Source organism: Molothrus ater, chromosome 5, assembly GCF_012460135.2.
Source record: "Molothrus ater isolate BHLD 08-10-18 breed brown headed cowbird chromosome 5, BPBGC_Mater_1.1, whole genome shotgun sequence".
Classification (NCBI taxonomy): Eukaryota; Metazoa; Chordata; class Aves; order Passeriformes; family Icteridae; genus Molothrus; species Molothrus ater.
This window is the reverse complement of record NC_050482.2, coordinates 31,495,459-31,510,991: the sequence shown is the minus strand read 5'-3', so window position 1 is coordinate 31,510,991 and position 15,533 is coordinate 31,495,459. Positions and strand designations below refer to the sequence as shown.

The 15,533-nt window shown below is 35.3% G+C and overlaps 1 long non-coding RNA gene across 1 annotated transcript in view; it reads left to right on the top strand.

Moving 5' to 3' along the window:
• Nucleotides 1-2,973: 2,973 nt before the first annotated feature.
• The window catches only part of LOC118698233 (uncharacterized), a 45,794-nt gene continuing 33,234 nt past the window's right edge, over nt 2,974-15,533 (top strand). The window contains exon 1 of the long non-coding RNA XR_004981860.2: nt 2,974-9,312. This is a non-coding gene — a long non-coding RNA (uncharacterized LOC118698233). The remainder of the gene's footprint in view (nt 9,313-15,533) is intronic.

Here is a 15,533-nt window from a genome sequence, read left to right as displayed (position 1 = left end):
CTATTAGCTATGTATTGACGCAAGAAAGAATAAAACTTATTCATTCCAAGAACTCATGATATAAATTTAGGAGTGAAATATTTTCTTTAACTGCACTATGTAGTTAGATAAAGCTGTCCATTAAGAAGTGTATTAACACAAGTATTTTCATCAATCTATGAAGTTTACCCTGGTTCTTAATTGAGGCCATTCACAACAGTAGGAAACCATTGATTTAACAATAATCTTGGGGTATCTCATGCAGAGAACAATTTTTGAAATGCACCATAATAATTTTGCCAAAAGACAAGTTGTTATCCTCTCCAAAGCTGATCATTTTTTGCATCATTTGCAGAGGCCAGGCAGATTCTCTCCCTGCTTTTTTCCCCTTCAACTTCCTACTCAAAAAAGATTATAATTCTTAACTCCTTCAGCACCAAGTTCCCTACTCCCTACAGCTATTCTAATTCAGATAGTAGCCTTTATATTATTTTTATGAACAATGTCTTTTGCTAAGACCTTTAAAAGTGATTTTCTGTGATTCACATATATTGAATTTTCAGTTCTATGCTTTTCACACCTGAAACTGATCAAAATGTTTCAGAAGATGCATACTCTTCTGCTATTCTAAATCTGGAGATGTCTGTATGTAATGAGACCATGTTTTTCTGTCTAGAGGTTTGTAGTAATGTATACGATTGCAAAATTATTTTGTCTTGAAAAATTTGAACTCTATTATGTTTTAGAAACCTAAAAACCATTTCCCAAAAGATCCAGTCCAGAAACTGCTTGCTGGACAGTCTCATGAGCTGGCAAGAGAGAGTTCAGTCTATGACAAGACACAAGTGCTTCCTTCAGAAACCGTTGCCTGAAAAATTGTGATTACTGGGGTGCATTCACTTGTCACACTACTTAGAGGTTGGAGCTTCCTGGTAGAAGGCATTATACATAGCTTTAAACTCTCTCTAGATCATTTATGCACATCTCATTTAGTGTAGGATTGAAACAAAATAATAATGTCAGCAACACTATGAAGCCTATCCAAAAACTAACACTTTTAGCTGCGTCCTTTGGATATCACTGTGAGCCCCATCTAAGCTACAGTTTTACTGGGAGGCAGTTTACTTGTGATATGAAAGCTGTTGATTTAAGCTTGTTGGAGTTGGAGGGAAAGACATAATGCTCTGCAAGATATTTGTATAGTGAGCTACATTCAAAGAGTAGCATCAGATGTGCCTTAAAAAAGTTGAGCCCTTCTTGATTGTTTATGTGTTTAGCCTAAGGGAAGAATTTAGCACCTGAATCCAAAATGCTTAGTGAAGTCTCTTTAGATTAAAAAAAAAAAAAAAAAAAAAGGGAAAGCTTCATACAAACTCTATTTCCCTCCAGGCCCTCATACTAAGAATGTGGACCCATAAATAGTTAAACCTTGACAAGTTTAGTGACTTTCTGTATCAGCAGTAACGTTGATCTGCATCTTCACCCCTGCAACAACCGGTGATACCTCATACTTGTAACAGCCAGGGAACTCTCTTCAGCTCTAAGGACAGCTGACACAGACTGGCCACTGCCACATCATATTCTTAGCCTTGGGCTGTGCCTGGGACAGCATCCTTGGATCCAAACATATAGTAATGAATTTTCATTTTCTTTATATGTCAGTTATTATGTTTGAAATAATGAAAGAATGTTGAAGCTCAGAATGTTGTTTTCAGAGCTTGTTACTGAGGGCATCTGTTACAGGTTCTGAGGAGTCATAGACTAGACAGGACTTGTGGGTGTATTCAAGGTGGAAGACTTGCTGGAACAGTGCTGGAGGTGATCATAAGTTAGCAGGGGATTGCAGGGTGGAGAGAGCTTGGGGTGGGGGGATGGCCCTTGGTTCTTGCAATGCCAAGCATTTTCCAGAAAGTAGGAAAGTACACGTGAAAACCATGCCAGAGAGTATGTAAATTATTAAGCAGAATGAATGGCTGGGTTCAGGGTTTGAGCTTGCTCTCCATTCCTACTTTATTCAGCAGTGTAGACATAGACAAATGAGATAAGGTTTTACTGCTGGGGTCATTTTCCCCTAATCCAAAAAATGTTCAAACGTGAGTAGGCAAGGAGATAGAAACAGATAACGTCAGGCTGGCTTCAATAACAGGGAGTGGGCAAAGGTTGCACAAAAGGCTTGTTTTTCCCCTTCACAGCTGAAGTAAACTATTCTTTTACCCTCTACTACACATACGTGTTTAGCAGATTTTTTTAAAATTGGAATGCTGCAGGGACACCAGAGGTGAAATGGAAATTAGAAGAGGAAACCAGACAATAGAGGTGCAAAGAAAGAACTATGAATGTTTTATAAACCCAGAACTACAGAAATGAGTAAAGAGAAGATTTAAACAGGACTTTCATAAATACAACAGATTGCAATGACATCTTCATCCTAGGCCCACAATAGATCTTTGGAAGGACTATTGATGTCACTCCTATGGTATCACATTTTTTCAAGGTATTTGTTTTAAATAGCAGTTCCAAGTAATAAATTAGTCTAGAGATATGTCAGTAAAACAGAACAGCTTCTTGAATTTTAAAGAGGAACTGATACAACTTTGGACAACCCTGGTATCCAAATCTGCTTCTCTTAAAAATTATTAAAGTTTCATCTTTTGAAACATTTTGAGACAGAATGTATATAAAATACAATATAATAAGAAATACACAGACACATTCAAAATATAAACATGGAAATATTGCCATTTATTTAATTCTTTAAAGATTTTTTATATTATCACTTAATTCTAAATGATAATTTTGTAGTTTTCAAATTTACTCACATTGCTACATTAGTATCATTTGTGAGTTTTTGGCTGAAAATTACTGTAGTCAATTTTTTAAGAGCAAAAGAAACAACAAGAAATTTTGCAGTTGGCAGGTTTCTGAAACTAATAATATGATACATAAAGAAAAATTCTAATTGTATTAATTTCAATTAATTGTAATTTTATTACAATTTAGTTGTAATAGTGTTTTTAAAATACAGAACAGTGTTGTTGCTTCTTGAAAAAAATCTCTTTAATTGTAATTTTCCTCACAAAACTCCACGCTGATGGTTTTGTGATGCATATATTTAAAGAAATGTTAAACCACTTTTTAAAACATTGTAGGTGGCCATCGCTTTACACACTTACACTATTTATTTCAATAAGACAAATTTAATGCTGTGACTACATCCTCAGCCAAGTGCATGGACTGCAGTAGAAATGTGGATCTGTAAAGGGCTGAACTGGCATTCTCCACACAGTGCTTTTACCTTTCAGTTTCAGTATGATTTTTGAGACTTAGAATGAGAGGTACTTCACAGAATAATGGCCTGAAGTGAAGAAGAGCTGAACAAGCCTTTTGTCATTGAAAAGTAAATCATCAGCCCGCTGGTTTTAGAATCTCATGGACATGGCTTTATAGCGTCTCTCTGAGAAATATTATTTCTAATTTTTCAAGGGGATAAGCAAATCTGTAAGAAATGTTTGCAGAGAAATCAAGATCCCAGGTTGGGAGGGAGGGATAAGCTATAACTGTAACACACTTGATTCCTTTGATGATCCCCCACTATAAGTCTCTCTTACTTCTGGCAGGAGCACTAACCTATTATTTTTTAGTGCATTGACAGCCATATAAAGCTGCAAAGGTACTGAATCAAGTACATTATTTACTAGCAAAGATGACAGTGAGAAAAGCTTGAATGACAGCTCTAAGCTCTGCGTTACCATCTAAAGATGAAGATCTGAGAACAAATCTGTCATAAGGGCTTTGTACCATAAGACTTCTCTTTCAGAACAAACCCCAAAGGGCTGCAATTACATAGTGATGAGAAAGCCACATCTCTTTCCTGACTAGGAGAAAAGATGCTCTAATGCACCTTCCAATGGCCACTTACGAGCACAAATCCCAATAAACTTGACTTAAGTAGACTGTGTATATTCTGTAATAAAAGGTTTTTAAAATGTCTTGCTTAAAAACATCTCTGATCTGCATAGATGATGATGATCAGCCTTAGCCACGCAGTCAAGTAATTTACTAAGAGTATGGATTTTGTCCAGATTCTGCTTGCTACTCTTATGTGAGTTGCTGTCTTGGAGACTCTAAATCCTGAGGAAACTAAATTAATTTTCTCAACTGTCTACAGTCCTCTACCTCATTCAACAGCCACAAATATCGACCCTATGTGCTATAAAACCATCTTTTTTAAATTTTATATTAAAGAAATCCATCGTGGAACTAAAAGCTTGCTGCCAGAGTTGGTTTTATTTTGTTTTTGTTTGGCTTACGTGGTATTTTCAGATAGCAAGAGATGATGCCCTGTACTGTAATCAGGCACTCCCTACAGGTGAGATTATTTGACAGTGAAACTGGGAAAATCTTTCTCTGTCCTTGCATCTTAAAGGCAGGGAACATGTTCAGATGAAGTATACAAATATGATTGTGGATGAAGCAAAATGCACTGATAAGGACTGGAAGGAGTTGCTGTAAGCTTTGGTGATGACATTTGCTTTGCATTAATTCTCTTCACCAAGGAAAGAACGCACCTTGTACAATAGATTGATTCAGGATGTTTGGGAGACTGTGAATCCCTCGTCAAGACAAGTGTGAATCATTTTTGTGAGAGAGGAATAAAAAGGAAAGGAACAGCTCAACATCAGAGAAATGTTTCTCTGAGAAGCAGAGAGCCACATTCAATGTTGTCCTCCTCTGTGTTATTTAGAGCAGAAATTAAAATGCTGGTCTCATTCTGCATTTAAGAGCAGAAATCTCATTTTGAGAAACAACAATGAAGTGAAATTGGCATTATGTATAATTGTGTAAATAAGCCTGGTTATGCAGTAGCTGTATTTTATTTAAGTAACTGCCATATTTCCAAGTTACTGGGAATGAATATCTGAATGCAGATATTTTCCATGATGACATAAATGTTTCATGCCTAATTTTCAAGTAGTTGTGGTAAAATAACTGGCATTTTTCCTGCTGGTGTGGCTGGATTCTTGTAGCATTCTTTTGTTAGCTGGTAAATCAGCTGAACGATCCATCACACATCACAGGTTTTTCCATAGTTTATGGTCATACCCAAGGAAAGCATTTTAATGGATGTCTATCAGTAAAAAAAGGAGTGGTCATTTGACTTCAGAAATGTAAAGCAAATCTTTTGTTTGTTTCTTCAGTAAGATAACTGCATTCTACAAATAGCCTTGATTCTTGTCTCAGAGAGAATAAATTTACCATTATCTTCTAGATCTTTCTTATTTTGTAATTTAAATTTGAATTTCATTTTTAAGGAAAAAGTGTACAGGATCAGTAACAGATGAACCCACATTTTTTGAATAAATTTTGAAAACTATAAAAACAGTAATTTATATCCAAGAAGTGCCTGATTTTTCTGATTAACAAGTAACAATATCAATTCGCAAGGTTGTAATTTTTATAACTATAAACTATATTAATGAAATAATTATATACTGTAAAACTGGTGAAAAAATTATGTAACGTTTCATATTAGGCTCTATATTTTATGGTATAGCTTTTTATCAGTATATTTTGTAATATGGTAATGGAGCTTGGTAATCACAAAAATGGCATTATGCCAGATGGGTAATTAAAGAAACAAACAAAACCAAACAAAAAGAAAAGACAAACCAAACAAACAAACAAAAATCAAACCAAGGGACAGGTGCTTGGATAGAAATATCTATGAAATGAATGTTTACATAGTATTGAATTTGAATAAACAATTCAAAACCATTTTTTAAAATTTTTGTTTGTGAAGTATTTCCACATAATAAAAGCTCACACTTGTAGGTGAATGAATGTTGAAAAACCGCAGATGAAATTCAAGACTGATAATAGCACAGAAATGCAGACAGAAAGAAAACCCAGTCTTAGCTATCAATACAATCGCGTGCATCAGTGTAATTGTTTCCACATGAAAAGAGGTCTAGGGAGGTTTCTGTGGTCAGTTCCTGATCTGAGTTTGGTATAGAGCAAAGCAGGGAACATAAATATACTAATGTGTAAAAGTGGTATGTGCAGATAGCAACTATTTTGTTAATTTCTGAAAATGCAAACACATAAATACAATACAAACACATAAAATCTCCAAAACTGTAAAAAGCGTGGAGAAGGGTGTATGGCATTGTTGCTTAGGACAAGTGGAAAATCAAATGAGAGATTTTTTGTGTTTCAAATTCTGATTGCTTTCCCTTCAGATATGTTATTTCTAGAGCATGTGCTTGTCATGTTTTTATCAAAAGGACAAATAAGTTTTATCAAAGGACAAAGAATTTATATTCTAGGATGCTCTTTAGGATCGTATGCATTTTTTCTAAAAAATTGTTTGAAAACTAGACACTAAATTTAGTCTTAGCTATCCACCTTAGCTATGCCATCTAATCAACAGGGAAAAATAGACGCTACAGAAAAGATTCAGTTCACCTTAACGTGGTGATCCAAAATTGCTCCAGTGAGTTGTCCTTGAGGTGTCTAGTATCATCCATCAGTTCTAAAGATGGTTTAGAGAGTGTCTAACTCAGCCACAGTAACGTGCTACTGGTATTTCTGCCATACCTGTTTCTGCAACCTCTTTGCCCTACAGCACTGTCCTGAAGAAATCCTCTATAATCCACTTCACTTCTGAGATAGCTAACTTGTCACAGTCTGTTGGCCAGTATTTTATCATGCAAGTCTTTAACTGAGGAGTAATCAACTAGTTAGCAGTTTATAAAAGAAAAGCCTGAAAAAGCCACATAACAATCAGCTGGGGCTACCGACTGAAAAAAGTTCTTCTAGTGTGAGCACTAACAAGGAGGGAGGAGAGCTGGCATGCTGTATCACTGCCTGCCTCCGGCAGCATACACTTATTGCAAAGCTCCTGCTGGTCCAAGAGTAGCTAGTAATTACAGAAGAAAACAAATTTTCAGTGGAGTGTGATGATTGAGTGGAATGGGAACACATGAAATACTAATACTATCTAATAGCTAATATCTAATAACAAGTCATGAGTTAGTGAAATAGATTTTAAATTTCCTTGCAGATCATGCTGCTTTTCCTACCCTTGAAAAAATCAGAATGCTTAAATCTGACGACAAGGAATTTTTTGTAAAGATGTAATTAAGGTTCAAAGCCAGTTGTAGCCAAAATATTGCAGTATATATGTTTATAGGAATTTTCTGCATGATTTTATCAGTTAAGGCTTTAGCATTTCCAGTTTTATTGTTACCTGAGAAATCCATTTCCAGTATAGTTTGCTCATGACAGTGCTCACCCATTGTAATCACATAAGATTTGTCCTTCAGACACTGCATAACCTTCCTGTCAGTTTTTGGGATGATTTAATAAAATCATTGCTGACTTTAGCATGCTTAATGGTCTGGAAAATTTTTGTATTAACAATTTGCATATTCCTAATGAAAACACTGTGAGGTATTTCACTGTCAGCTGTTTGCCAGTCAGAAATATCACCTTGCAACATTTGGACAGAAAAGTGTTTTTTTTTTCCATGTGCCCTTATTATATGGGTTTTTTCTTGCTATTTTTTGTTTAGCATTGAGGCTGATGTAAAATGAGGTGCATAAATAAGCCTTTTCTTGTGTGTTTTTGCATAAGGCAGTAAGGTGGCAAACTTGAACCTTCTATGTTTAGTAGTACAAGTCCAACTTAAAAATACAGGAGTTTGATGTGCTTCAGTGAAAGCATACTCATATATTAAAGGAGAAAAATAAATGTATCAGGATTAAGTGCAGATTTAGTTACAGAAGACTATTCAGAAGAGTTAATGAATATTATCCTTTTATTCTTAAGCACTGAATGTAAGAGTGTTTTTATTCCAGGCCATTATTATTGTCTGCGTCCAGCATGAACTGTGGAAAATGTACAGTGATGTGCTTTTTATAAAAGAAAAGTTAAGTTTGTGTTAGAATTAGAAATATGAAATATGTAGTAATTTCACTCTTGGAGTGTCCCTGTTGATATGGTAACTATTATATTTAGTTTTTATTAAGTAGGAAAGATTATCTTTCAACTTAACAAATGTCTTACACTTTACTTTCTAATGAGACAAAATGCCTTCCACAGTAAATTTGGTTGTAAGTTTTGTCAGTAGAATCCTGTCCTATTTAACATTGTTCTTTCTGGAACTTCTCTGTCTTGAGGTTATTACAGAATGCTATAGTTTTGGGCGGGGGGGAGATTTGTGACATTATTAGTACTGTGTCAGTACATATGACATCAACACTGGAGTTAGAGAAAGCAAAAAAAGAAAATAATTCTTTTTCTCTTCCAAGAAGCTAGAGCACTGTCATGAATTCAGAACTAAAATTTGGGCACTCAGCAGAACAGGATCATTCTGAGCAAACAGTTTATTACCAAGTTCAAATCAATCAAAATAATTTGAAATAACAAACAATCTAGATTTTTCCTTATGGAAATGTTTTTCTTTTCAAAGGTGAGACCTTTTCATGCTCTATTTACTAATATTTTTTTAATCTTATTGGCTCTTCTCTCAAATTAATACCCAAAACATGAGAAAACTCTACAAGCAGAAAAGGTCTGTCTTCACATTCCAGTTGCAATTAATTTTCCACATAGATATAGATAATAACTAAAGAAGAGAATTCACCTTCATTGTGGTTCTTCACAGGGGTGAGTTTTAGTTGCAGAGCACTTAATTTCCTTCTCTCTAGCAAGAATTTATATGTCATTTATATGAAGAGAAGCAACTACGTGGAGATATTGGTGTTTTAGACAATCACCCGGCATGTACAAAGGGCAGGTGAGTTCAGAAAAGTCTCCACATTATCAGTAAATATCAGACAGGTTCTTAAATCTAAGGATTCCTTTTCAGGCTGATTATCGAGAACCTCCCAATGTTCAGTATTTTGTCAACAGTCCACCATATGGCTGGGTGGCATAGCTTATGCTGAGTTTCTTCATCTTCTAAGTTCAGGATACTTAAAAATTTCCTGGGATCTTTATTTTCTTAACATTTTTAGGAGTTTTCTCTGGAAACCTGACAGTCCCACTTCTTTTTCAAGCATTTTTTTCAATACCCATATAACCTATGTATGGTCACCACTCTTCAACTTCCTATCATGCAAATGAGCCTAAAATACCCATTGAAAAACCAGACTGATCTAAATCAGTTTTCTCCCAGGTCCTATGTTAAACAAACAATTACCCTTACTTGAATTAAGCTACCATTAATTGAACTCTAATAATTTCCTTCTGTCCTTGACAGATTGCTCCATCTCTGCAGCATACTGAATACACGTGCTTCACAGCATGGCCATGAACAAAAGTTGGTTGGTAGGTGTTTTCTTCTCCTTCCAAGGAAAATGACAGGCAAGGAAGAAGCATAATTTGAAATGCCTTTCTTCAGAAGGAAGTTTCCAGCTCTAGTCTTGAGTTAAAGAGCTTGTTAAAAAGCTGAGACATGGAGTCTGCCAGCTGTCTTGGGGTGTGGGTGTAGGGGGTACGTGTACCTGTTACAAAAGAACAGTGCCTGCTTTGAAAACCTTTCGTTCTGTCACATATTTCCTAAACTGGGCACACAGTTTCAATAAGAAATAATAGCTGTCTTTAAAATATTCAGTTCCCTAGCTTTTGATAAACTACAATATCAATTTTTCCTCTGCTTTTCTGAAAATTATTATTAGCAAAACTGAAAGCGAAAAATGAGTCTGTGACAAATAAGGTCAGACTTGCTCCTAAATATAATTTGCTCTTAGCATGCTGGCATTACTGTTATGTCTATTATGACATTTCTATGAATAAACAGTTCATATTATAAAAAGATCTATTTCCATTCCAAATGATACATTTTCATTTTTTCCCTAGAAATATTCAACCAGAACATGATTTACAGGTATTACCTAGTTTTTATGTTGCAGGGTCTTTTTTTCTGTTATATATTTACATGCACACATTCATACATATATAAGCATACATATATTCATAAATACTTTTCTACAGTTTTGAATCTGCCAATTTGAATTATGAAATCATATGACTGCTGCAAACAGACCAAGCAATTATTGTTGCATCAAAAAAGACTCAATATACAAAGTTATGAAGATTATAAGAACATTTCTTTGCAGTGAAAAATTACTATTTCAAATATTAAGTTGCAGTGACAAGGTTCCCTTTGCAATGTAGCTTTAGGTACTTCTTTAATCTTTCATCATCTCACCATTCTATGAACCTGCTGTCAAAAAAAGAATGCAGTAAATTTTTAGGTAACTCTGGAATCACTATGTGTAGAGCTCAGAAGCAGACCAAAGGAGAGATACAGAAGTAAAAGAGAAAGGAAATCCTTATATTCCTTCCACATATGAGACTCTAGGAAGCATACGCTTGAATGAGTAAGAAAAATCATGCTGCAGTGATTAGACATCAGTGTTATTTTAGAGCAGCTACTGCAGATGAACAGAAGTTCTGTAAACAGCAAGACAGGCAAGCACTTCAAGCAGGCAGGTACAACCACAGAGGAAAAACTGTGCCTCACAGAATATTTAGCCTTTTGCCATCATGAAAGTCATTCTTCTCTTTTCCAGTTCTGGATGGTTAAAGGGCCATATTCTTATAGAGATTACATAGAACTGCAAAATTTCTAAGCAATTGAGTTTTGTGTCTACATGCTCTTATACAGAAATACATCCATTCTTCTAAAAAGGTTTGGTGGCTTTTTCTTTCATAGGAAAATATTGCATTTAACAGGATAAACATTACATGTTTATACAGGTGAATAAATATTTTACAGGGCAAATAATAAATAAGATTTCCATTGAGATGATCTGGAATAGTTGGAAGACATTTACATTTACATAGCATCCTCCCTCTTAGTGAGTGGGAGGGATTGTAATAGTGTCAATTTACTGCTGATAAAGCTGGATTCTTTGACAGAACTCCATATGCTCTATTAAGAGCATAAGTACAGAGAAAAAAGTCACTACAGAGAAACATGTTTTAGCATATGAAATTTTCTTTTGTGTTTTGTTTGTTTGTTTGTTTGGGGGTTTTTGGTGTGGGTTTTTGGTTTTTTGTTTTTTTTTTTTTAGTGGGTTGCTTGTTGGGGGTTTTTCCCTTACAGAAATTTCTTAGCAATAGGAAGAGTAACTCTGATGCTAATGAGGATTTCTATACTGGCAACAGAAAAGATAGTGGAGTCAGTGTCTGTTTCCATCATGAGTTTCCTAGGGGACCAGTATGAAATTAACCTAGTTAGCAGCCACAGCCACTGCATAGGAGGCTCCCCTAAAATTCCCTTTTCAACAAATGCAGCCTCATCTCTTGGCAATATCACCGGGTTCCATAGGAGATATGAAAGCCAAATGCACTGGGGATTTTGTTGTTGAAATAATTTTTATCAAAATATTGTTAGTGTTATTATTATTGTCTCTCATAAGTGAAGACTAGGCCATCTTTCAAGTAGCAAAGTATTGTAAACCATCTCACATTCTATGCATTTTCATGGTATAATTTAAAATTAAGAATTATATCAAGAGTTTCACCTAGAATAAATTTTTTAATTTCTTTTTTTGTTCTTAATTTCTGTCCTCAGGCAAAAGTAAATAATAGAGTTCAACACTGAGTTTCCCACTGGATTATTGCAGTATCCTTTTAAAGTATAAGAAGGATGTTAGAGCTCAGAAAGGCACCACAAATCTTTTCTATGTAGATATCATAGCGTAACATATTTTAATATATCAACTTATTTAAATTCCAGTTTGGGTAACCAGATTCAGAATAACAAATTTCCCTGTGTTTTGATGGAGAATTTCGAGGCTGTCTGTGAGGTGAAGTGTGGGTCTCCTGCTGACAGTACTGGAGACTACCAGGACTTCATTAAATACAGTATCTGTAGAAAAACAGGCACGTTTAGAGATGGTATCTACAAGAATGGCTCAACAGGGAAAGGTTTGAGTTACGCAATGATCAAGGCCATCAGGATTAGCAGGATAACAAGGTGCAAAGAGAAATGTGGTTTGCTGGGTTTTTTGAATTGAAGAATTCTTTCAAGAAACTCAAAGTATTGCAGTAAGTCATTCATAAATCAACATTTACAATCAACTGCCTAATCTGAGACAAAGGAGAAAATCAGAAAACAAGGCTGTCAAAATGTGGGTATCACAGTAATTGAAGGACATGACCAATTTGCTTTTTTGAACATCGTACTTTCAACTGAAATATGCTCCTTGACCCTGGGTAGTAGAACTTTAATTAATTAAAAAATATATTTGACTACTATTAATCCAATAGTAGTGAAATATTGATGGCGTCTGCCATTATAATCCAGCTTTATAAACTGAGGGGAAATGTCATTAAAGTTTTCAACTTGGCAGTTTCTAATTCACAGTTGAATATTCTGCTTGAAAAAATCTGGGGAATAAAAAAAGCTAAACTTGCAAGCTTTTGAAATGCATCTAAACATACACATGTTGCTTGGGGCTTCCATATAGAGATTTCTGTGTTAATCAGGAAAAAATGTGATTAATTTCCAGAAATAGTGTGAAAGTTGTTGCAATGGTCAGTTTGTGTGAACACAGTTTGCATTATTTACAAACTATGGCTTGGTCCAAGTTGAATTTCATCATTATGAAAAATAATGATGGATAAATTTTAGCCCAAGGTTTTGAAAATTCATCTCTTTTTTACTTGATAACACAGTTATTAGTAAAAAGATTAAAAACATCCTCAAAATAGTACAAGAGGCTAAGCTGAGAAGATACGAATGAAAGAGACTGGCCAAAGGTTGCATGTGGATTTGAGTGACAAGAGTAATAGAAGTTTCAGCATTTTGTCAGGTCAGAACCTTTGGCAGCATGAAGGCCACTTATCCCTTCAGTCTTGCACTAGCTGCAGCTTCTTAATCACTTACAGTTCCTGTACATCAGTGCTTTTCATACACCCCTCTGAAAAAAAAACAAAAAACGTGGTGGATAAAGAGAAGCATTATCAATAAAGCAAGGATATTTGACAAGCTTATTTTTATATTTTTCCCTGGGTTCCTTGCATCGTTTCGTGGCTAGAGGAATAATTCATCTGATATTTTATGAGAAATTTAGTATAATAATTTACTCTTTTTTTTTATTTTTCTGTTATTACATCTAAATGTGATTACACATGACTGATGATCTATTTTCTAGGACCATGGGAAATATGCCACAGAGCATCCAGAAAGAGACTTTCTCCCCTGAAGACATTTTGATAGATTCACGTGCCTGATGCAGTATCATGCAGGAATAACCAAGTGTGTTTTGAGAGACCCAGTTTGGTACCTGCTTATCTGAGCATTTTTTAACCCATACTAACATATCTTGTTGCTTAAGACCCTTGGACGTTCTCCTGCTTTGCACATCAAAGTACAAGGTTTCACATGTTATACTCAGTTGTATTTTGACAAAAAAATTCAGGTGGGGGCATTTTAGCACTGAGGTCCACAATTTAGGAAAATACTGTTTTACAAGGGTTTCAGGTAGTAGTTTTCTGACTATTTTTGCGGGTTTCAGTTTATGCAAAAAATGTGCTTGCAGTACTTTAAAAATTAAAAGCTGACCCCTGAAACAAACTGAAAAGAGCTGATTGTGAGACAGATGATCTAGACAAGACTGTAAAATACTTCCAAGGGTACTGCTCTAATGTCTGTATCAGAGACCCCTTGGCTTCAAGAAAAAAGAACATTTCACAAATGGGGTCTTTTCTTTTGGACAAACTGAAATCTCATGGCTTTTCTATCTGATATGCTTAGTACAAAAGATAGGTTACCACTGTCTGGGGATTTGGATAGAGTTTATGTATTATAAATTAATCCTTGTCCATATTTTCCCTGAAACTTTTAATTAACGATTATATAATCTATGACACGGGAATAAAGTTGATTTCTGTCACACATCCCTTCTGGTACTATCCAAATTTCCCATTACTGTACATCTGGATCTTTTAAGCATGCAGATGCAATAATAAGATGAGCATAAATCATTATGAAATTTATCAATAGTAGTATTGGGTAATGACTGAAATCGTCTGCTCATAGGTAAATTTGTGGTGAGATTTCCCAATGGAAAGATTTTTCTGAATGGTGGAAAGAATGCCAGCAGTTACCTAACCACATTCCTGTTGCAGATGGATTTACAGGATGGTGCAACTTTATTAAACAGGTGACAGGTTTGTCTTTTAAAAGGACAGTCAAGTCAACGCAGACATTCGCTGACAAAAGAAAGTTTTTCATTAAATTTGAGTTAAGTGTGCCCATGTATTTGTGCCCTATCTAAGAATTATGGTCAGTGAAATGTAACATTTTAAAATCAGAAAATTCCAAATCGTAGGACATGGAGTTGTTAATCCACCACCTTTGAGCAATGTCTTTAGAAGTGCACAGTAATACAGACTCACATGTAGTCTTAGCTAACAAGGTTGGTTTGAGAACATACAGAATGATATCTAATAATTTTTTTACCTTTTCAGAGGTAAAAGTGTGGCTAAATGAACCACAGTGGGATGAAGCTATCCCCAACAGCTGTATCAGTGGGCTACAACTAGGAAGTAACCCCAAATAAGCAATGCTTTACAATCCCTTTATAGATTTCCAAAAATTAAGTTGATTTTCTGCAGATTTTTTACTCTCACAGCACTGAAAGATCTATATCAAGAGATGGCTTGATTTTTTGCACTGATACTGGATTAAGACACACATACATATCTCTTTCCTTGAAGAAAGGCAGTACAGGCTCAGACCCAGATCTCCTTACACTGCCAAGCTTCTCCAACTAATCCCTTCACCATTCAATATCCCTGCACTTAGCACAGTGAATCCAGCTGAAATTCATGTGGATTTTTGCCAGCAAGGGAGGAAGAATACAGTCAAAATTTCACTCTCATATTTTAGCATTCTGTTTCTAGATATTCACAAATTTAAGTTGCATATGCATCAACTCCTTGTTTCCTGGCTTTCAGATATCTGAAAGTCACTGGATTAAACATTCTGGGAAGGAACACGACTGTATTGGTATTTTAGATCCTGGTAAAAGACATTTTTGTCAGACATTTGTTATGTACCACACGCTTCAGATCCAAACAAACACGATTTTACTGCATGCCAAGGTAAGTTGCCAAGAAATGTTTTACAGAGAGTGTGGAAAATAGGGAGGAGGGATTATGTAGCTGTTAGGAGCTGTTGTAAATTCTTGAGGTCATGAAAAAGTTTGTGGAATACAGCAAAGTAAAAAGAATGCACAGGACTCAGTAAGAAAAATAAGGTAAGGTCAGAAGATATTTTCTTGATTTAAAGCCCTGGAGTTGGGATCTGAAGTAGATAACAGACAAAAAGGGTTTCTCTGTAGTGCTTGCTGCTGGCAGTGATTATAGGTGTCCTGGGACTAAGCAGTAGGAAACAGAGACATTGTGAATACCAGAGGGAACAGGATCAAGAACAGAATCTGCAAGAATTTCAGCAGACAGTTTAGCCCAAAAGTAAAATATAGTTTAATGGATTTCTTTTGAACTGGGGGATGTCTGTGGCATTGTTTTGT